The sequence below is a fragment of the Protopterus annectens genome, chromosome 17.part0, assembly GCF_019279795.1.
Source record: "Protopterus annectens isolate FY-2018-M chromosome 17.part0, PAN1.0, whole genome shotgun sequence".
Lineage (NCBI taxonomy): Eukaryota > Metazoa > Chordata > Ceratodontiformes > Protopteridae > Protopterus > Protopterus annectens.
Window position 1 is genome coordinate 339134365 of NC_056751.1, and position 23336 is coordinate 339157700.

The window sequence follows — 23336 nt, forward strand, 5'->3', positions numbered from 1 at the left end:
TTGTTCTGACTATTTTGCACAGTGACCTTGGCAGTAAAATGTATGATGGTAACACAGCATTTTATTCTAGCAGCTTTCCAAGATTATACAAGCAATGTTTAATGTGTTCCTATTTTTTGCCCTTTTGACCCACCCCAATAAATTTGGCTTTTTCCAGACTTCTTGTGCTGCGAAGTTGAGATGTAGTTGAGTATTGCGTAGATTTTACAAGGAGCTGAGAGCTGCAGGGGAAGAGAAGTTTAGTGCTGATTATGCTAAGTCGGCTCACATTGCTAGTAGCACAAAATGTTGTGTACTTTCTTTTAATGCAGAAGGTTGTTGGTTCTACTCCCATAAGGGGTGAATGCTGCTGTACTGAAAGTTAAGACACTAACTATGAGCCTGTTATCAGTTTGCCATCCATTTCCTATTTCAATATTACTAGCTTATTATTAATGTAATTTAGGCAATTTATTCCTCAGGGGCATCAGACACTTTATTTTTCGGTGAAGTCATGAAATATAAAGGTGATTGCTAGCAGCAACCTCTTCATTAGTTAGATTTATTTAACGTGGAATTATTTAGATGACTTTTTACTACTTCAGAGATTGTGCATATTATTTACTGATAATGGTGGACTGTAAAAGTTTGACTAGACTTTTATGATGGAAATGTTCTGAATTGGGCAGTTTTGTTTCATTGTTTACTGGAAATATGTTCAAAGCAATAGGAAGGTGTATCAAAGAGCACATGTATGTTTCATATGCAAGGGGCCTATGATTTAAAAGCAGCTCAGAATTAATTTTTATCTGCCACGGGTAAAATGTATTTTTCTTTGAATGTGGGTTTTAATGTTGTTTCAATGAATGTGAGTTTCAAGGGCAGAGAAGTTTTAATGCCAAGTTTGTTTAGCAGATGTCTTAGTGTTTGTGCTGTAAAATGCAAAATAAAACTTTCAAATGAAGTTCAAATCATCATAGAAGTAAATCAGTATGTACATTAGTGTTTATGGTAAATGGAGTGAAATAGCAAAGTAATGGATCATTGGAATGGCTGCAGGGGGAGGCTCCATTTGACTATGGTTTTGTGAGGGGGAAGGGTGGCAAACTTAGACAGCCCCAGCTGAACTATACCTCCCAACTGTCCAGATTTTCAAAGAATGAATAGATTTTTTGCTTCTTATTTTTGGTTTGTTCCTCAATTTGTGGTTTTCTGGCAAATGATTTAGGAATTAAGTCACTAAATAATGACACACTCGTTTCAGACTTTATAACCTTCAGAAAAATGCATGCTAAAATAAGACCTGTTCTATCAACTGTCCCAGTTTATACAAGAGCAATTTTTAGTACTGTTTATATGTTCCCTCAATATATTTGGCCTTGTCCAGTTTTATTGCATTAACAGGTTGAGAGGTACATGCAAATAAATTGCTTTATAGAATTAGGCATAGCCAAACCTCAACTGTCCCTGATTTTGGCTCAAAATGTTGCTCTTCCGCTAATGATCCCTCCACAAAATAGCAATTTTGGAAGAAAACATAGAGGGTTTACTTTACTTTTATAAATAACTGTAATGATCAGAGTTATACATTACTTTTATTTCAGAAATGCATGTAGATTCTCTAATTTTGTCAGCTGCTCTAAGTTAACTGTGCTCATATTAAAATGGTGTCCCTCCTTTGACAGGTTCCCAGCTGTATTGTCTGGCAATTTTATATTTTTGCATCACATTTTTGGTCAGTTTTTCATAAAATTGCAGTTTTCTGGCAAATTAGTGGCAAATTGTTAAAGACTGAAGTTAGAAAATAATGCAGACATTTCAGTTTCAGATTTCATACTGATGCAAGACCTACTACTATTCTATTATTTTTCTAAGTTTATAAGAGCAATATTTAAAAAAAATGTCCTTATTTTTGGGCCTTTGCCTCAGTTTTATTTATGAGTTTGTTGCTGTAAGAGGTTGAGAGGTTTTGTGTGTGTGTGTGTGTGTGTGTGTGTGTGTGTGTGGTAGGTAGCATACCTCTCAACTGTCCACATTTTGCAGAATGTCCAGATTTTTGCCCCATATTTTTTGTCTGCTCCTCATAAATTTTGTGATTTTCTAGAAAATCATTGAAGGCTGAAGTTGCTAAATAATGACAAGACATTTGAGCTTCAGACTTCATGTCCTTTAGAAAAATTCATACTAGCACAAATCCTGTTATTCTAGCAACTTTCTAAGTTCACGAGAACATTATTTAATATCTGTCCCTGTTTATTTTAGGCTTTGTCCATATTTCTTGCACTAAGAGGTAGGTAGGGGTGTGTGTGTGAATGAAACATCCTAGTTAGTGGTAGCAGGTGGTTAGTAATTTACTCAAGCTCAAAACCTGCACCTTAGTTACAGAAAACAAAAGCATAAAGTCTCTACCCCAACTACCATGCTGCATTTTTCAAAGAACTGACATTTCAGATTAATTTTCAATTCAAGGAACCGAGTTTGAGTGAATTTATATTATATTACTGAAGAGGCATTACAGCGAATGCCTCTTCATCGACACTAAAAGATCGAACCGTGAATTACGAGAATGGCCGTAGCTTGGCTGGGGAGGGGGGTAGCAGTTTGAGAGCTGTCAGTACAAATTTGAAAATCCTAGCTACACCCCTGCATGGAAGTCAAAACAGATGTAGTGGAATTTACCCTGGATCTATAGGGTAATGGTTTGTTATAAGACTGGATGTAGAAAATGCAGTCTGAAAGCTATCCAGAGAAGGTTTAGACTTTAGAGACTCCCAGTTTATCTTTGGAAATGGACATTAAAAGGTTGATCATATTTCCTTACCAATTGTGACCCGTGAAGGTAGAACTTAATTTGCCAGAGTACATTAAGGATATAAAGCTGGTGTTCATCTTCATTAGGATAATTTGGAAGAAAATTGGCAAATGATAAGTTTGTCTTCAGGCTGATTCTATGGCTGTTTTGGGAGCAAATGTAGGATTTGTTCAAAGGGTATCTCCACCAGCTGTACTACTGGAATAACTGGCACCTGCAGAAAAAAGAAAATACACACACACAGGTACAGATAGGTGCAGGGCCAAAAAACTAAATAAGAAACCATTTATGGGTTTTTTTTTACCTGCATCAAAAAGGCCAGCTAAAATCTGCAGATCAGGAAGTGGGAGCAGACCATAGGTCCAATCCTTAAATCAACCTCTGCCATAAGAAGAATCTTTTGCATTTACTTTCATTCAGTTTTCTAGTACATCATTGTTGAGAAGCGTTCATAAGCTGAACCACTCTAGGGGAAGGGTTGGATTGTTGGCCATCACTGGAAATGGAGAAACCATGTGGTTATTATAAGTAATGTGAGGTGATGCCTGGGTGAGGCATGCCAGAAAGATGAAATAGAAGGTCTGAATGTGGATCCAATTACCATGGAAGCTGTGCTAGATGAGGCCAGAACACTGTGAACCATAATTGCCAGGGAAAGAAAGTGGGGTATGTGGATGACTGCCACCTTGCACAGGAATGCTTTCGGTAAACATTTCATCAGGGGAAGAAGTGGAAAGGCATGCAGATGTGGCCAAGGATGGACCACAGCATCCCTGCAAGTTTGCCTCTGTGAAGGATAAGAACAAAGTAACTGTTCCCTTTGGTGCTGTATAGGAATGTAAACAGATCACAGCAAGGCTGACCTCAGTGGCTGAAAATTTTGGTAGCCACTGTCTGATTGAGACTCACCACTTATGAGGCATGAGGATACAATGACTAAGGCTGTCAACTAGAAGATTGTTCCACTTTGGAATGTTCTTTGCTATTAGAAAATGCTGCAAAGACATCACCCATTACCACACTCTCGTGACCTCCCAGCACAAAGGGTAAGAATGGGCTCTCCTTGCTTGTTTATATACCACATTATGATGTATTACCTGTATGGATAGAAATCCTGGAATCCTGAAGTGCCAGCAATGTTAGGAGGACTGCTTTCTTCTCCAGAATGCTGCTGTGAAGGTGAGTTTCTGTTATGATCATGTTCTTTGGACTGTCCTCCTTTAATGATGTCCTGCCTACCAAAAAGGAGGTATCAATGGTAACTTTAGCTGAAGCTAGAGAAAGAACAAAGGGACATCCCCCTCCTGTACAAGGGGGGAGGGGTGGATCCACCACTTTAGACAGTTTTGGAAGACAGAGGCTAAGCTTATCGGATAATGCAACTGGTGAGTAAATTGAGCCCACTGAACTCTCAGTGTCCACTGGGGAACTCTCCTATAGTACCTGGCATCAACCACTAGCACGATGGAGACAGGCTGTCATGGTGTTTAGTGGAGCAGAATGGAAGCTGGAGTAGAATCATATCTGGGGACATTTTGAACTTGTAGCCTGAGAGAGAGAAATAAATCAGCCTATGTTCTGGGAACTTTGCAATCATTGTTGTGTTGTCTTGGAGGCAGCCTGTAAAGGCCAAGGACAAAGAAGTTTATTTAACTTTTCTAGGTTTATGGAGGCACCCAAGAACTGACGCAAGTGGAGTTAGCAATCTCTTGCTAGGACAAACACTTCCATTGTGTTTACAGTAAGAATCCAGTCATTGAGACACAGAATACTCAGAACCACTGACATGCACCTGGTAAACATCTAGTGGGGGGTTGTCGTGAGACCAAAGGGCAATGATTGCAACTGGTGATGACTGGCTCCAACACAGAAGTGGAGAAGCCTTCAGGATTGCAGAGGTATCTTGATGTGGGAGTAAGCACCCTGAAAGTCTACTGAGCATAGCCACTACCATTTCCTGTAGGAGTGAAAGGATGGACTACACCTGACCATCCAGAATTTTGTCTTCTTCATATGGAGATTTAGCCCACTCAGATACAAAATGGGCCTGAGGTCCTTATACTTCCCTGGCACTAAAAAGCATCTTCAATAGACTCAGGATCCTTTTTGGTCTGGTGGGTCCTCTTAGATGGCTCTTATTTGAAGACAATGAGAAATCTTTGGTCGGGTGGAATGTCTGGCAGGGCTAGTGTACATTTTATGGGGTTTAAAATGAAAGGTATTATGTAACCACAGGATATCTTGCTCTTCACTCATTTGTCCCTCTTTAATGGCAGACTAAGCTTCACTGCATAGAGAAATAGGTCCATGTCTCCTGAGGGAATCAACTGGACAAGTTTTCAACATCTGAAAAAGGACCTCTGAATCCTTGGTCCAGCAGGCCCTTCTGTCCCTGGGTGGGGACATCCATTAAAAGAAGAGAAATCATAGGAAGAATGCTGTGATTTCTTGAAGTAGTCTCTTGCTACCTGTATGGTTCCTGGAATAGGACCTTTTGGGGATTTGAAATCTGATACAGATGTCAGAGAGCATCTGAAACACTTATTCACAGTTTATTAAAGTCTCTTTCACAGTGGAACAAAACAAGGATGATTCTCCAAAGGGAGCTTTGAAAAAGGGTAGTTTAAAGTTGTCTGCAAAGTCATAAAACCACAGCCATACATGACAGAGCAAGGCAACACTGGTGCCTGCTCCTCTAGCTGCCCCATTGGCTGCAGGGCATAGTAGTGTTATGGATGGATAGATGGACAACATGCTAGACTGGACCTGTATCGGTTTTCTTGTGTCTGGTGTTATGGGTCTCCAGTGAGGAAACCAGGATGTCTTCAGTCACACTCCTCTGGAGCCATGTTATGTGCATCACAGAGGAGATCCCACAGAGAAAGCTTTCCTAAAGAGTATGCCCACTTCCCAAAAACTATCCATCATCCTAGATTCTCTAGTAATAGGGTAAACCACGGAGCTTTCCTCTGATAACTCCCACAGTTGCAACCACAATGGAATCAATTGCAGGCCTTTACTCCAATAGTGTCAGTCCTTTGCAGAGATTAGAATTATTTGAGGTTTACAGGGCATTGGCTCAACCACATCGGGTTCCCTTCATGCCTTCTCTGCCACTAGGTCAGTGATGGGGCTAGCAGGAGGGACCTCCCAGGAAGCAGAAGGGTCAGTTCTAAAAGCCTCAAAGAGCACCACCTCATCTGGGAAAGGGAGGTCAGTTGTGCAGTGCTCCCTCTGCCACAATATTTCCATAATGTCTGTGAAGGTGAAGTACTCTGAGGAAGATCAAAGTCTGTGTCTAATGACAGAGCTTGTACTGAGGAATCAAAGTGATCCTTTTGTACTGGTGGTTCTTCTACACTTTAGTGAGGGAATCATCTCGGGAGTCATAAGTGTTACTACGGCCTTGGTGAAGGGTGGATTTGAGACACTCTGAGCTGGTCTGTCATTGGAACTGAAGGTATAGGCTGAAAGTCTTAGATAAACAGTGGTCATAGGGTGTGACTAAAGTCAGTGGAACATCCTCTTCCCACACAGGAGGGCAAGTTATCATTCTCTCAAATGCCAAAGCCAACTCCAACAGCAAAGAAGTGGCCCCAGTTTGAGACATCTCTGTCTCTGAAGTGGCTGACAGACCCAATGGCTGTCTATCTGATGCCAAGGGACTGGTTGGGTTTAAGACTGAGACTGGATGTGACATGTCAAGCACAGAAGAATCCAAAGCCACAGATATGTCCATAGGGGGATCTAAGGCTTCAGTGTTGACCATACAGCTCTGATAAATATCCGGTCCCAAAAATTTCAGAGTCAAATGTGTCGGACATGCCATTAATGTTATTGAATAGGGTGCCACAATCACTGACTTGGGAGGAAACAGGATACGCCTCAATTAAGAAGCCAGTGGCACCAAGTTACATGCCAGAGAAGGAGCAAAGGTCAGAGGACAGAGAGGGCCTCCCTTATTCTCCCTGGGCATGAGGGGGGATGGGATAACTCCCATATCTATTTAAGTTTTCACAAAGACTGTCATAATTTGGTCTCAATCAAAGTCAAACATACTGTTTAGGAACCTCACACACAGATCAAAATTATGAAGAAGGGGGTCTGGAGTACAGAAACTTCAAGAGCTCTCTATCTGAGGGCTGGCTGCTCCCTAAGGTGTGCTTTTTATGTTCCAGTCATGTATAAAAATGGTACCAGTGTCATAGGCATCAACACTGAAGGTCTATGAGTTAACAGGCTTGTCAGACTGGAAGCTGAGATTAGATATTGGTACAGATGTTTTGGCTAATTTAGGGGATGGAGAAATGGGCAGAGAACTATCCAAGTGTCTCATATTTTCTTTTTCTTTACCCCTTTCTCTCTCTCCTTTTCCTTGGATACTTCTTTGTCTGAAGATTTGACCAGAAAATTCACTATTAAGTGCCTCGGAAGAAGAGTCATCCACCAACTCACCTGCAGTTCCAGGATGAAGGCTTTTACATTTCAGTCTGTTTGAATATTCCATTAAATATCATGGTCCCAATGCTTTACAAATGTTGCACTAGATACTGAAGTGCCCCAGCCCAAGACAGATGATTTGTGGTCATGTGAATCCCAGGGCAAGATTTTGTGGCACATTTGGAACATTTCTTAAAATGTGACGATTTCTCTATGGTGTCAAAGAGGAAATAACTGTGGGGAAAAAAAAGCTAGGGCCATGACAATAAATTATGTTAAGGAAAAACTGTTGTCAGAAATTACGAAACACTGACTATTTTTAAAGAGATTAAACAGGGTTGGCAAGTTGTCTGTCTAAATAACCAGAAAAGAAAACCGTAAATTGGAGTACTAAAAGAAACTTTACACTAGAATTAAAAAAAACAGCTGATGAGGAAAAACATGTAGTATTGAAAAATATGTGACATTTTCCCATGAGATTTACAACTTAGAAAGGGTTAGGCTAGGTATCTGAAACAGGACAGGAGTGAGAAGCACAATTTTTTAAACACCTTTATTGAATTGCCACTTATGACACAGGCAAGAGTACATTTGTATAAAAGTAATCAATTTATAGTTTACATTTACAAATATTATACATCATACATTTTGTCATAATCATATAGACAAAGCAGCATTACATAAATTGTTCAGTTCCTGCCTTCTCTTAAACCTCATTTCTCCTCCAAAACATTTTTCTGCAGGTATTGTTCCCACAGTTCACATTTATTTTTTCTGTGCAATTTCTCCTACCTGTTTCTAAAGATCCCACTTCATGTTCTTTTATCTCTGTTACAATATTCACTGCTTCAAGTATAGTTGGTTTAGATATTGTGTTTCATTTTCTAGTAATTCCTTTTTTGGCAGCCAACAGAACTGAACTCAACAAGGCCTAAATATGTCTAGGAAATTTAGAACTTCTATTCCTGCTCAAAAAATAATTTCCTTAGTTACACTCATTTGCTCACCCAGTATTCCTGACAGACTACTCTGTGTGGAATTTTTACAGTCAGCTAACTTATTACACTCAGAGCATAGGTTCCCAGGTACCCCTTTCTTCCCAATTATACCTCCAACATTTGTCATCTACTTGAGGAAAAAATCTTTGGAGTCTGTTTGGGGTATAAAAGGATCTATACAAACTCTTCCAGGCAAAATTCCTAAATCTTCTAGATTCTGTTGCACGTTTTGGAGCCATGCATATGTCCTCCCATTGTTTCTTTGTGAAATGCATATATACTTTCTCTTCTCAGTCTTTATCACCTCTTCTGATTGATTCAAACAGCAGCTTCTGTTCTAGATTCAGTTAAAAATTTAACCAGTACAAGTCTTTCATTTGGGATTCCCCTATTCCGTTCTCTTTGTCTATAATCTGATATCAGTCCTGATAGGGAAGGCAATCACTAGCCTGCAATCCAATTGTCTTCTTGGCCTCTTTCCATTCTATTACCTTTGCCTCTCTAATTACTTTTTCCCAATACCTTGGCTCCTTTGCCAGTTTTCTACACTAAATTTCAACCACCACTTGCCTGTGTGCTTTGAACCCCTAAATGCAGTCATCCCTATGTGTAGAATTTGATTTCTCCATTCCCCTGTTGGCTTGGTTCTTAGAATACTTTTCTGCTACTTTATGCATATAATACTCTGCATGACTGTTATTACACTCCTTAATGCATTCACTCCAGTGGTGCTCAGGATGTTTGCACTGTAACGTACAAAGAGCGGAGCCTAAGCCTTTTGACAGAATCTAATTATGTCCTCATATTTCAAACAAATGTTCACATCTCTGGAACCATTGGGTTATGAAAGAAGTATGAATGGCAAACTCTTCAGCACAAACTATTTTATAGTGTAGCATTCTTTAGGTTCTAGGTTTCAAATCAAATTTTATAAGTTTTAATAAACACAGTAACTATTTTGTAAATGCCTTACAATTTCTCAGCAACCACTCAAGTTATGCACACACTGTCAGCAGCATTCTATTAATCTAGCTGAGAGTTTTCATGAGGCTACGGAGATCTGCCCATGTTACTTGGTTGTTGAGATATTTAGAAAAATGTGATTATATCTATATAAATTAATATCATAAAAACAACAGTTAATATCTATTTACCTGCACTAGACAGAGGTCAAATATTAATGCAGTTGAGTTTAGCAGTGTGTAAGCTTTAAGATGAAATCTTTTAAAACCTTGTACATTGCATGGATTTGGAATCATTGATGAAAATATGAACAAGCAATATTTGACACCTAGAGACATCAGTAGGAGTTAACTGCAGATGGACTTGGAGGTGTCACTCGGATGTAATACATCCAAAATCCCATTCTTTCCTTATTTCTTTAATTACCCCCTGATTCATCATCGTCCCTTTCCACTTAGAATTGTAGCTTTCTGCTTGTGTTATACATAAGAGCCTTAACTGTGTAGCTCTAAAATATCCCTTCAAATACCAAACATCCTTGTTCTATTGGAAGGATCAACTTATCCCACTTGACTCTTCCCCTCCCAAATAAAATCCTTCAACTCTTTATTAATTAATGTCCACATCTTCTTGTCGAGCTGATAAAAATATGCCTAACCTATGTATAAAATTAAAAGGACTAAACATTTTTACTGCTTGTATCTTGCTATCCATTTCTATAGAAAGGCAAGAACATCCAGTTTTTCAGTTTTTGTATTATCTTTTGCTTAGTCTCCTCCCACATATCCCTAGCTGCCATGACAGAATCTTTTTTAATCCACACTCCTAAATACTTCATTTTATCACATCCCCATAAATATGGGTACTGCTGAACCAATTCATGCATGAGTACATGGTTTATAGCTATAACTATTTTTAAATCTTCATTGATTTTATATCCCTATATTATATATTATTATACTATATATATATATATATATATATATATATATATATATATATATATATATATATATATGGGTTCATGTCAGTACATCGACAAGTTAGAATATTGACATCCACTTCACCGACACATGAAATAAACAAAACCGCAAATCACAGACATTTAACAGGTAAGAGGTTTAAATTCGCTAATCATGCCTACCACACATGCATAACACTGCCACACTTACTAAAACATGGTAGGCATGATTAGCGAATTTAAACCTCTTACCTGTTAAATGTCCATTTCCAACTTCTGTGATTATTGGCACCCATCAATGCTTAGTTTTAAATTCTAACTTGTAAAAACAGACTCATGAAAGCAATAGCCATATATATATAAATATATGGAGATATATATATATTGATATAAATATACATATATAGAGATATAAAAGTAGTCATTGTAGAAGAAAAATATATTATATATAATATTAGAGAAATACCTAAAGAGCACTTAATACAGAAGAGTCAAGAGCTGAGTTGAAGATTGTGTTCAGTGACAAAGAATATCAGAGTGACCAGGAGGTGCACAGTGCATTATGCAAAAGGGGAAGTTCGAGCACTGATGAATCCTGAGTGTCACATTGCTGACTTAGATCTGCCAAAAGAGCTGATGATTACCCAACCACTGAGATAGATAGAGGGGATATTACAAGACAGTACAGCCTGAAAGTAAATTTTCCATAACAGTAGATGCTCAGACGATCACTCTGCAGTAGCCTTGGCTATATGGATTGCGTCCTGATAAGCTATGACAGACAGGCAGACAGCTTACAAAGCTTAAGGGCACTTTCAGCTCACCCAAACTGTTAACCAGCACGAGCAGGGCTGAAGAAAGAATAGTTTACATGCCAAGCCTTTCAGAGCATTCATATCAACTGACAAAGGGAGGCTAGAGCCCTGAAATGATCAATGCCCTGGCAACAAAAATGGGGAGGGGGGATGCAGGGAAAGTGTGGCTACTGCAGCAGAGATCACTCGAACATTTACTTCTATGTTTAAGTTTACTTACACAAATTTACTAAGTTCATCATTTGATCACTGCTGTAGTAGCATTAGCTATAAGGGTAGACTTACATAGCTTAAATGAGGTTGAAGGAGGAAGGATGTGGGCCCCAGAGAATGGTTCGAGCAAAGCCTGTCCTAGACCTTAAGAAGGAATCTAGTTTGCAGTGCTTTGTAGAGGTATGATGAAAAGACCAAGTTACCACTTCTAGAATACCTTTAGAAACCACCCCTTTCCAAGCAATCACAGATGAAACCAAAGCCCTGGTAGAATGAGCCTTGATCCTTCCTGGAATTTCCTTGTTGTGGCGGGTAAAACAAAAGGTGATAGCATGAGAGACTATCATTTAGATGTAGACTACTTTGACAAATGTAGTCCTTTCTTATCTTCACAAGAAATGAATAACTGATCAGAGTTCCTGAAATTTTTAATTCTGTTATGAAAAATATTAAGAGTTGTCTGTGGATATCCATAGCATGTAGGATCTTTGCTCCCTCTAGTTTAGGTTGCAGAAAGAAGGCAAGGAGATAGATACCTTGGTTCAAAGGAAGTTAATATACCACTTTAGGTGTAAATGAAATGCTCATTGTTTAGAAAACCTTATCTTTGTGGAAAATGAGATAAGGTTGACCCAGCATAGGAGTCTGCAACTTAGATACATTTCTTATAGAAGTCATAGCAATCAGCATAACTGTTGTTCAATTTAAGTACCTAAAATCAGCCGGATGAGCTGGTTCAAATGGAGCAAGAATTATTTTTTCCAAGATTAATTTCAGATCACAAGGATGACTTGCCTGTTTTCTAGGAGTCTTGTATGATGTCCCTACTCTGGGCCAATAATCAAGGAACCTGAATCCTCACCACCAGCACTGGAGAGGGTCGTTCACTTTCTGCATCAAGCACAATTTCCCTTAAGAGCACACAAGGAACACATTCAGTCCAGGAACTGGGTTTCTCTCTCTCTCCGGGTCCCCCCAGTCAGACTCCCCACTGGCAGAGCTATAGAGATGAGATCTCAGCTGAGTGTTCAAGCTAAGTTCTTCACCAATCTCTCTGTCAAACCAGTGCTTTGTTCCCCTGCTCCAAGCAGCTGAAACACTGAGATTTGACTTTCACAGACACACACACACACACACACACACACACACACACACACACACCTGGGAAAGGCAGGCACAGATTTACTAACTATGCCCCTTTCTGCCCAGACTATAAGGTAGTGACACTGCCACCAGACACCCCAAAACCAGCTACTTTAAGGCTCTTACAAGGGTACCCAATTATACTGAGTGAAATTAATATTAATAGTGTTTGGCCAATGCATTAAGACTTCCAGGAGTGGCCACAATGTTACCAAATATATAAAAGTACTCTCAGAGATTAAAATATTCTCTTAAAGGCCAGCCACAATGAAATGTTTAAATATATTTAACAATAAATAATAAAAGAACATGAAAATGTAAAATATCTATTTACAATAAACACCAACGTTTCAATCATAGGAAACATTAAAAATAACACAGGTGGACAGGTTCACACAGTAACAGAAAAAACAATACTTAACTAATCTCACTATATTTTCCTGACTGATCTAAAGAATAATTATCCCCTGATTACTTACTAGAGCAAGGCAAGATGAAGTAGATGAGAGACCCTTCTTTGTCAGGTTATAAAAATAGACTGCCCTGAGACTTTAGTCTCACCTAGCATTAAACATTATTTCTAGTGATGGATTACAGAATGACATCACATGCATCTGGTCATCTGAGCCCTGGTTCCCATGCAACCCCTCATTGCTACAAACTGCCAGGATTTAGTACCCATGAGTCAATAACACACACACACACACACACACACACACACACACACACACACACACACACACACACACACACACACACACAATCTGCTGCACCTCCTGGAAGTCATAAAAAAATTTCAAACCTCCACCCTTCCACAGCAGCAATTAGTTCACCCCAGTGACAATGCAGGAAGTTTCCTAGTACAGACCTTTTGTCTCTGGCTGCATTGAGAATTGTAAGATAACATCTTTATAGCCTAGACCCAGTAACTGCATTTCAGGACACTTTCAAAGTTTGCAATTAACCTCTTCTCTTCCCGTATCCCCTGTTAAAATATATACATTTAAACAGTTACAACAGTGCATATATATTTCTTTTTCTGTCCAGCAGGGTACACTGTTGGTACATTTTTCTGTCCAGCAGGATACACTGTTGGTACATTTTTAACACAAGCAGCTTTACAAATATATTTTTCAACAAAAGCATTTGTACAAATCAGTTTGATATACAATGACATATAATTCTTTATAAAAATCCAGCTAGCTGTGCTGGCAAACGTTACACATCAACTGCCCTACTTCACCTGGCATATCTAGCAATACCTCACAGCATCACAGCTTGGTATACAATATCCTTTTAAAAACTATTTTACATGGGGTTACACTGAAAAGGGGGGTCCCATGGGCAGAGATGATGAAATGACCAACAAGTATACTTTGATGAAGGAGTTAGAAAGCCAGAGAATAAAAACTCATACAAATATTGTAGACTCAGAGAAACACTAGCATTAAAAATTATCCTGGTTGTCTTGGCACCAACTAAAAAATCTTTTACATTTGCTAATATATGATTTCCAAGTAGCTCCAAGTAGCAGGTTTTCTTGCCTCTTTTAATACCTCCTGTATGCCTTCAGAAAATAGGTGCCTAAAAGTTATTAGGAGTACATAATCCAGGCAGTTGTTTTGAAACGGGAAACATCAAACACCCATCTTGTGCGAGTAGGACCATACTATGAGGAGGCTTGTGGAAACTGCTTTTGGCCATTTCCAAAAGAAAGAAAAATCACTGTTGCCTGGATCAGAAGGTATTCACCACAATGATCTTGACAGTCGTACTGAATCTTCCGTTTGACCAAGGACATTAGTGAAAGGGTGGAAAAACATACAAGAACATTTCTGTGCATAGAAAAGAAAAACAATCTATTTTCCAGGCATACTTGCATGAAGTTCTAGATCAGAATTGTGGCAACTGAGGCAAAAAGATCTATCTGAGGAGTTCTCCACAACTCGATTAATTCCTAGGAGACCTTGCTGATTCAGTTTACATTTATGAGGGTCTTTCCCAGTCCTGCTCAGCTTAACTGCCAAAAAAATTGCTGTGATGGGAAGTAATATTGCAGAGTGAGATAAGTTATGTCCCATGCTACTGCGGCATGTCTGCACAGAAGTTAAGACCTGGTTACCCCTGTTTATGTAACATAGTACTGTGGTGTTGTCTGTAATCACTTGGAATGGCCTCGGGGACCACAGATGATTGAGAGAGTTGAAAGCATTTATAAACTGCCAACATCTCTTTTACTCTTCTGTGTTTTAGTCTTTTTTTTTTTTTTCTGCTCAAAAGACCCTGCACTTTTATCCCAATAAGACAGCCCTCCCCATGCAAAGTCTGAATGTCTGTTGCTACAAACTGTGCTGGAGCTGAAAAGCAAAAATAGATGACCTGAATTCAGATAACATAGGTCTCTCCAGCAAATAAGTTACCCTCTTACCAACCCCAAAACAGGAATCTGGAATGTCAAGGGATGTTGATTCAGAGACCATGCAGATTATATGTACCACTAAATGTTTCTCATGTGAAGTCTTGCTAGAGGAATTGTGAAAATTATAGATGTCATGAATCCTACTATCCTGAGAAATTCTCTTGCTGAGTCTTTTGTTTGAGTGAAAAAAAATACTCAGAAATAGATCTAGATATAGAACCACTTTTTTTCTGTGAGAGAAAAGGTTTTTAAACTAGGAGACCCATCAGGAAAACAATTCAAAGAGAAGGAGTCAAACAAGATTTAGAATGCTCTCCTGAAACTCCTGTCTGTGCAGTTTATCTCTCACCATGTGAGAGATTCCCAACACTTTGGACAAGACTTTGCAAAGGGTAATTCAGAGAAATTAAGGTGTTATCCAGACACAGAAAACCTTAAGAAACATCTCAAATCTGGTGCTACAGGAATGTGATAAGAATCTTTAAAAAATAAGGTCAACAGAAAACTTAAATGGGGAAAGAAGGGTAACAGGTAATAAGATAATACTTTGAACTCTGGAACTGTCACACACTAGGGTAAAAAGGAAAGAACTGCAACTGGTCTCCAAGAAGCTTCTTTCTTTGGCACCAGAAATATTGGTGAAAAAAAATATTTCCTACTTGAGAAGGAGGGACAGATTCTATCACCTCCTGAGTTAGCAGATGCTGAATTACATGCAGGAAAAATATATGTTTGATTTGGTGGATGAGGAGGAATCCCCTAAAAAACAGGGAGAGATTCTCACTTATCTGTATCAATCACAAATCACTCTCAGAACCCAATTGTCTGAGACTATCTGTTGCCAAAGAGACAGAAATGGAGGTTCATATTTTTTGGGAAGAATTAAAGGCTTGCCAACTTTGGAAGGGGGTGAGAATTCTGAAGATAATCATTCAGACTTGTTAGATTGTCCTTTATTCTGGGATCCCTTTTCTTCTTGGAACCTCCCTGGCATTCCTTTTTAAAAGCCTGCTTATCAACAGCTTGCCTTGTCTGCCTATTTTGTTTTTTGAAAACTTTTGTGGACCTAGCAATAAAACCCTTGACTAATTTGGAGAAGGAAGGCTGAAAATCTGTGAAACTCCCTGTATCAGATCATCTCTCTCTAATATCACACCTTTTAAGAATCTCTGCAGCTGATGGCCCAAAATCTAACTCTCTGCCTAAGGGAGAATTCAAAATCTCAGCTTTAAAATCATCATGAAGATGTTCAGTATGCAACCAAAAAAAACTCTTAAGAGTTCTAGTAGCAACAGCCCTAGAAGTGGTATTAGCTGAATCATGCACACATTTCAGAGTGTCTAGTTACTTGAGACACGGAGGTGACAAGATTACACAAAGATGATTTTAGTCAGCTGATAGAAAAGATGCCTTAACATTCCTTGTATTCTTAAAACAGGCAAGAATAAACTTTAACACGTGAGCTTGACAACTGCAAATTCTAAAAATAAGTGTCACAGAAGAACATACTTTTTCCCCAAAATTTTCAAGGTTTATCCAGTCCTTCTCAGATGGAGAGGGTAGACATTAACCAAATATTTAGCAGCTGTTAGGTTTACCAGGGAAAACACTGCTGGGACTTGTCAACGTTAAGAAAATACAAAAAAAAAAAACTTTTAAGCCTGAAGAACTTCAGACAATCTATCTGCTTTCTTAGGAGTCTGGATGTCAGGCAAGTTACATGCAGTAATAATTAAATCTTCTAAAATCGTAAGATCAAGAGGAAATGTTGCAGGTTCAGAAAATTCTCGGTGAAATAAATTATAATATTCCTTTAAAGACAGTGGGAGATCATTATATTCCCAGTGGGAAGCCGGTTTCATTCTGTACATGGTTTCAGAAAGAGAAAATACTTTCCAAGACACATTTCCAAGCAACATAATCAGAGACCTGAACAGAGAAAACAGAAGTTATCCCCTCACAATCCGTTGCTATTCAATGTCCTGAGCATTCACAAACAGTGACAAATTCATTTATTTCTTACCATAAACTTCTGAACTGGAAGGTTCAAGAGCCTGAGATAAGCCCGATAAATTACTCCTGTCCAAAGTAATAAGAGAAAACATATGTTTCATTTTTTGCTTCTTTTTCACAGTAATTTTTGAAGAAGCAGACCAATGTTTGACAGGCAAAGCCTCCCTAGGGACAGGCATCCTAGTCTGGCTAGGCAAAGAGGTATCTCCTCTTCTTTCTTTTAGGACAAGCAAGAGTGGTTCTCCCTTGAACAGCAATAGGATGTGTCTAACCCCAGTCCATGGTGGATGTAGGGACTATACAAGACGGAGCCAAAGAAAAAGATGAATGGTCTGAGGAACCACAACAGAACCAGCAACCCATCTGTATCTGCAGCAGTTGGGAAGCTTGCTGAAGTGGCAAAGACTGCTTTAAAAATGTTTCTTTTTGCAGCTGGAAGAAAGAAGAACCGAGGAATCAGTAAGTTGTTCCAAGGTAAAGCTGAAAAAAAAACCTGAATCGCAGGGAAGCATGTCAGCAACAGTCAGTGAAACAGGTGTTAACACTCCTTTTTTCCACTACAAAACACCACAAAAACCTATCCCAGCCCCCAAAAGTATAAACCCCAGCTCCAACTCTGACTCAAGATGCCCACTCCACCTATCTGGACCTCTTTGAATCCATCAAGATTCAACTCTTTACCCTGATCCTGGGTGACTAACTATCCAACCATAGATAGGAAGAAATACTCAAGCCAAAACACAAATGCCCAGAGATTCCTTGATTTTGTCAATGCAAATGCATTGGACAAGTTGGTTGACTCCCCCACAAGATGTGAAAATATCCTGGACTTGGTATTAACCAACATAAGTAATCAATGCAGCATCCCTACACTGTCATCATCCCTGGTAAGATCAGACCACAAAGCAGTCACTTTCGAAGTCACTATCTCCCCCAACCACCTTCCCCTAGCTTGGGTCAAACAAAAAACTTCTCCAAAGCTGATTACAACCTCTTGAGGGAAGGTATAAACAGCTTCACAACCCCCTCCCCCACCACAGAAACTGGCACATATGTCCAAACTTACACCAAAGTACTATATCAGCATTTATATTGCTGCATGGACTCAGGAATACCAGACAGGATTAAATCATCCTCCTCAAGGAAGAGTAAACCTGTCTAGTGGACATCAACAATAAATAAACTCTATAATAAAAGGAAAAAATTGCTGTCCAGGACCAAGAAGGAGCAGGTGTCAAATTGGAAACAATCTCTCCTTAGCCTGAACAAGCAAATAAGAGCACTAGTGAAATCCTCCAAAGCAAATGTCGAGTCCAAACTGGCCACATCTTCTAAAGACGATCATAAAGCATTCTTCACATATGTCCGCAACCTCAAGGGAAGCACCCAGATCTGCTCAGAACTGGTGGTCAAGGACACCACATACACAAACCCTGTAGATATAGCCAACCTGCTGGCAGACAGGCTCAGTGAAAACTTCACTCCTCTGTCCCCCCATCAGTAAAACAGGACATCCCCAGTACCCTTATCTCTAGGGAGCAAGTCATTACTGCCCTCTCAAAGGCATAAAACACAGCATCCATAGGACCAGATAACATCCCAGGCTGTATCCTACATATACTCAGGCAGGAACTTGCAGCACCATTAGGCACCCTATTCAACCAAAGCTTGAGTACTGGCTTCATCCCAGCTGAGTGGAGGACAGCTACTGTCATCCCTTTGCACAAAGGTGGAGCGTCCTCCGATCCAGGAATTATAGACCCATCAGCCTACCTAACGTAATCTGCAAGGACATGGAGCAGATTATCATGGACATCATTAACAAGGACAATGGCAACCTCCAGACACTTGATCCGACACAGTTTGGTTTTGTCAAGGGGACGTCATGCCTGTTAAATTTAGTCGACTTCTTTGAGATAGTCACCAAGGCCATAGACGAGGGGAAGTCGGTGCACAGCGCCTACCTTGACCTGGCCAAGGCCTTCAATACTATTCCCCACTCAGGTATAATAAACTCTCTCAACTAGGCATCAATCCATATGTTCCACCACACAAAAAAGGATAACCCAAACACTTAAAAATCAGAAGCCACCAGGTGACAATATTCTCCATGTAATATTTCCTTTTTGGATGTGGAATTTTACATAGGAAAGGAGAATATAGTACAATTTAAATTTTTTAGGAAACCTTCAGCAGTAAATAATTTTTTGCATGCAACCAGCATGCATCCACCTCACTTGATTAGGGCTTTACCAGAGGGGGAATTTAAAAGAATTTTGAGAAACACTTCTGAGGTCGATTTATGGGAGGATGCTTGTGAAGAAATTGTCACTAGGTTAACGTCCAGAGGATATGATAACATCAGTCTTCTAAATATTAAAGATAGAGCATGCCAAACCAGGAAGTCTGGGGGGTAGATACCATAAGAAATATTTTCATGTGCCAAATAGTCCAGCTGAAGAGAAGGTATTTTTTGTATCTAGATTTTTAAATTTTTCTTTAATGGTCGAACAAGTTGTGAGGGAATTTTGGCACATGGTGAGTGATGATTTAAATGTGGGACATTTATTTCCAAAACATATTACGTTCTCTTATGGGAGATACTCGAATTTGAAAGAATTGTTAAACAGGAAATTAATTAAGTCTGATGATGGGGATGTTGGGATGCATCGTTGTGGTCGATGCTCGATGTGTGAAAGTTAAAAATATGCATGGACTAAAAATTAATGGTAAAAGATATTTTGCATTTGAAAAATTTGATTGTCAGTCAGTAGAAATTGTGTACATTTTGGGATGTAATTGCAATACACCCATAAGGTATATTGGGCAAACTACGAGAAAGGTCAAAGTGCGCATCTTGGAACATTTAGGGGATATAAGAAGGGGGAATATGGAGACTCCAGTGGCCTCTCATTTTATTAATGCACACAATGGGAAGGTGGATGGCTTTCTATTTAGTGTGCTGGCTAGACCCCATATATATGCAGACAACTTCAAAAGTGCACTTTGTAGATTAGAACACAAAATGATTTTGGGTTACCACACTTTATACCCCAGGGGAATGAATTTAGAAAGTGGGCTTGCATTATGAAATTTTGAATGTTTATGCATTTAATGTTGTAAAAAGATTTGAATGTTCATTTAAAATAGGTAACTTATATATGATATATTCAATGCATTTGGTATTTTGCTACTTGTAGTATTAATTTATGGTTTCAGTAGTAATAAATAATTATTTATAGGAAAATATGTATGTAGTTAACATTTGGAATGTACATTTGATACTTGTATTTAATGTTAGGAGTTATAATTAAACTAAATTAAAAGCTTAATGAATTAATTGATTAATTGAGAAGCTTTTAAAAGGAAGATACAGCTTGATGATAATTGTTCCATGAAGGCGAATTGCCGAGGTACCAGAACTTGTGCTGTGTTATGGAATAAAGAAACCTTCCTTCTATCTCACCTGGTGGCTTCTGATTTTTAAGTGTTTGGATTATCAATCCATATGTTACCAGATGGGTAGCAAACTGGCTTACAGACAGAACCCACCTAGTCAAAATAGGGAAAGCCACATCAAGTAGTAGATCTGTAACAAATGATGTACCCCAGGGATCGGTCTTGGGGCCTCTGCTGTTTGGGATATACTTTTCAGAGGTGCAGGCCAAATCTAGTGGGCTATGGCTGACCAAGTTTGCAGATGACTGGAAGCTGGGTGCTGTCATCAATTCCCCTAGTGATGTGGACATCCTCCAAGAGAGTCTCACCCAAACAAGTGATGGGTGCCAGAATCATGGCCTCAAACTGAATACCAAAAACTGCATCATCATCCCTTTTGGGGAGAATGACATCCCCGAAAATTATCACATTAATAATAAGGCACTAAGCAAACAATCAGTCTTGAGGGACTTGGGAACCCATGTTGATAGCAAACTGACTTTTGACCACCATATTGCCTCTGTTGTACGGAAAGCTTTCTACATGGCCCACCTCAGTAGTAAGGGTATCTCATCCAGGGACAAGGTGGTCAATAACATCCCTGTATTCTTCCCTTATAAGACCAATTATTGAATACAATGCCCCTTTCGGCATGTACCTCGCAAAGCACATGCAGCAGCCGGACAGACCAAAGAGATTCCTCAACCGGAGAATCCAGGGCCTCAAACATCTACCCTACACAGATAGACTAAAAGCCATGTCCCTCTGCTCAGTCTCCTACAGCCTCCTCAGAGGTGGCCTCTGTCTGGCATGCAAAGCAATCTCAGATCCCACCCTGATGGGACTGCTGCATACCCGCAAGTCAAGCTCCACTCGAGTAACCTGCACACGAGACCTCAACCTGATCTGTAACATCAATAGGACTTGTTGATGGGACGATCTGTGTCCCAGAGACTCCCCCTTTTGTGAAATAGACTCCCTCTCCATGTAAAGCAGAGTACCTCATTAAACTTTAAGCGCAACCTGGATTACTGGATGGGGCACAGAAAATACACCTCTGGGATTCCACCCAAATCCCTGCTGGACAGTGGCAGAGGGTGCTGACTTGTTGGAACATGGGCTAATTTCTTGACTAGGCTTGTAAGGGCCTCAGGGCCAATAGGATAGTAACTTCCTATGATCCTATAAGGGTTGATACCTAGCTGGGTGAGTTGGTCAATGATGCCTGAGTGAGGGATAGTGTTAAATTCCTTGGCTAAGTCTAGGTAAGCTGTATGCACAGATTTCCCCTCGTCCATGGACTTGGTGATTGTCTCAACGAAGTCCACCAGGTTTAACAGGCATGATCTTCCTTTGACAAATGTAAACTGAGTAGGGTCAAGTATTTGGATATTACCAATATCTATGTTGATAAGGTCCATGATGATTCACTCCATGGTCTTGCAGATAAGGCTAGTCAGGCTAATAGGTCTACAGTTCCCAGGGTCAATGGAAGCACCACCTTTGTGCAAGGGAATAATGGTAGCCATTTTCCATTCAGCTGAGATGAAGCTGGTGCTTGGACTATGATTGAAGAGAGTACCCAATGGAGTTGCTAATTCTTGTTGGAGCCCATGTAGGACACCACCTGAGATGCTATCAGGTCCCACAGATGCTGTGTTTTTGGCCTTACAGAGGGTGTTTACGACCTGCTCTTTAGAAATACAAGGTAGGAGACAGGTGATAGGGATGTCATGGGGTACATATGGCAGGGACAGGGGAGTAAAGTTTTCACGGAACCTGTTGGCCAACAGGTTAGCCAAGTCCACAGGCTCAATATATGTGGTATCATTAACTACTACTTTGGCACAAATCTGGGCCTTCCCTTTTAGCTTATGGATGCAACTAAAGAATGCCTTATGGTTGTCTTTAGTTGAGGAAGCTAATTTGGATTCATAGTTTGCTTTGGAGGACTTCACAAGAAGTCTTATTCACTTGTTTAAGCTGAGGAGGGAGTGTTTCCAGTTTAGGGATTGCCCTCTCTTACTCTTAGATAGCAATTTCTTCCTGTTATTATAAAGCCTGTTAATGGCAGTTGTCCACCAAACAGCTTTACTCTTACTTGAGGAGTTTGTTTTAATCCTATCAGGTATGGCCAAGTCAATGCAGTTATGCAGGAGTTTTTATACAGCACTTGTGTAGAACTCAGTATAGTTGCCAGTTCCATCGGGGAGGGGGGGTGCAGTGAAACTATTCATACCCTCCCATAAGAGGTTATAATGCTGCTGGGAGGGCAGGTGTGATAGTTACTTCTAATGAGACATACTTGTAGTCGGATCTTACCAGGGAAGAACTCACAGTGGGGGTGCTACACTGGTCCCCCATTTTGGTAAGAACCAGATTCAGGATGTTGGCACCCCCTGTGTGGGTGTCAACCAGCTGGTCCAGGGCACTGGAGTTAAAGTCAAGAAACCTTTGGGTAAGTGAGTTTGAGCACGAGTAATTTACCCAGGCAATGGACGGGTAGTTAAAGTCACTCAAAACCATGGTGTTTGGCTGTATCTTGATAGACTCAAGTAGATCCAAATAGGCAGAGTGGGTGTCCTGATTCATAGAGGAGGTCCTATAGCTTGCAATGACTTGAACAGGTGTCCTACCAACGGTTATTTGCACCTGAAGCATCTCCAGGGAATAACCAATCTGGAGGTGTATTTATCTTTAATGAATATTAATACACCACCTCCTTTAGTTTTCATGCCTTCAGTTTGTGGTCTGAATGTGTGGAAGGAGGTGTAACCTGGTAAGGCTGGGGTGCTCTCCACAGCCTTGAAACAGGTCTCTGTGACAGCACAAATGTCTGCATCTTCCAATGTAAGGACTGCTTCCACTGAGTGCAGTTTCGTGTTAAGACTCATAACCTTGAGGTGTTACTTGGGCTGAGATGGTTTGTACGACATTCACAGTTTTTAATACTGTAGCTGGAACTATTAAAGAAAACTTTGATGTTACTCTTCCATCCTCCTTTCACTGAATTGTCTCAACAGAATACTATCCAATGCAAAAACGATGTAACAAAACACCAGAAGAAATATGCACTTCTATAGAAAATACAGTGTAGAAAAAAATGCAAACTCAAACACTGAAAGGAAATAAGATGAAAATA

The 23336-nt window shown here is 39.8% G+C and overlaps 1 protein-coding gene across 4 annotated transcripts in view; it reads right to left on the bottom strand.

The window, feature by feature from the left end:
- The window catches only part of DAGLA (diacylglycerol lipase alpha), a 2305179-nt gene that overhangs the window by 1912720 nt on the left and 369123 nt on the right, over window positions 1-23336 (bottom strand). The window lies entirely within an intron of this gene.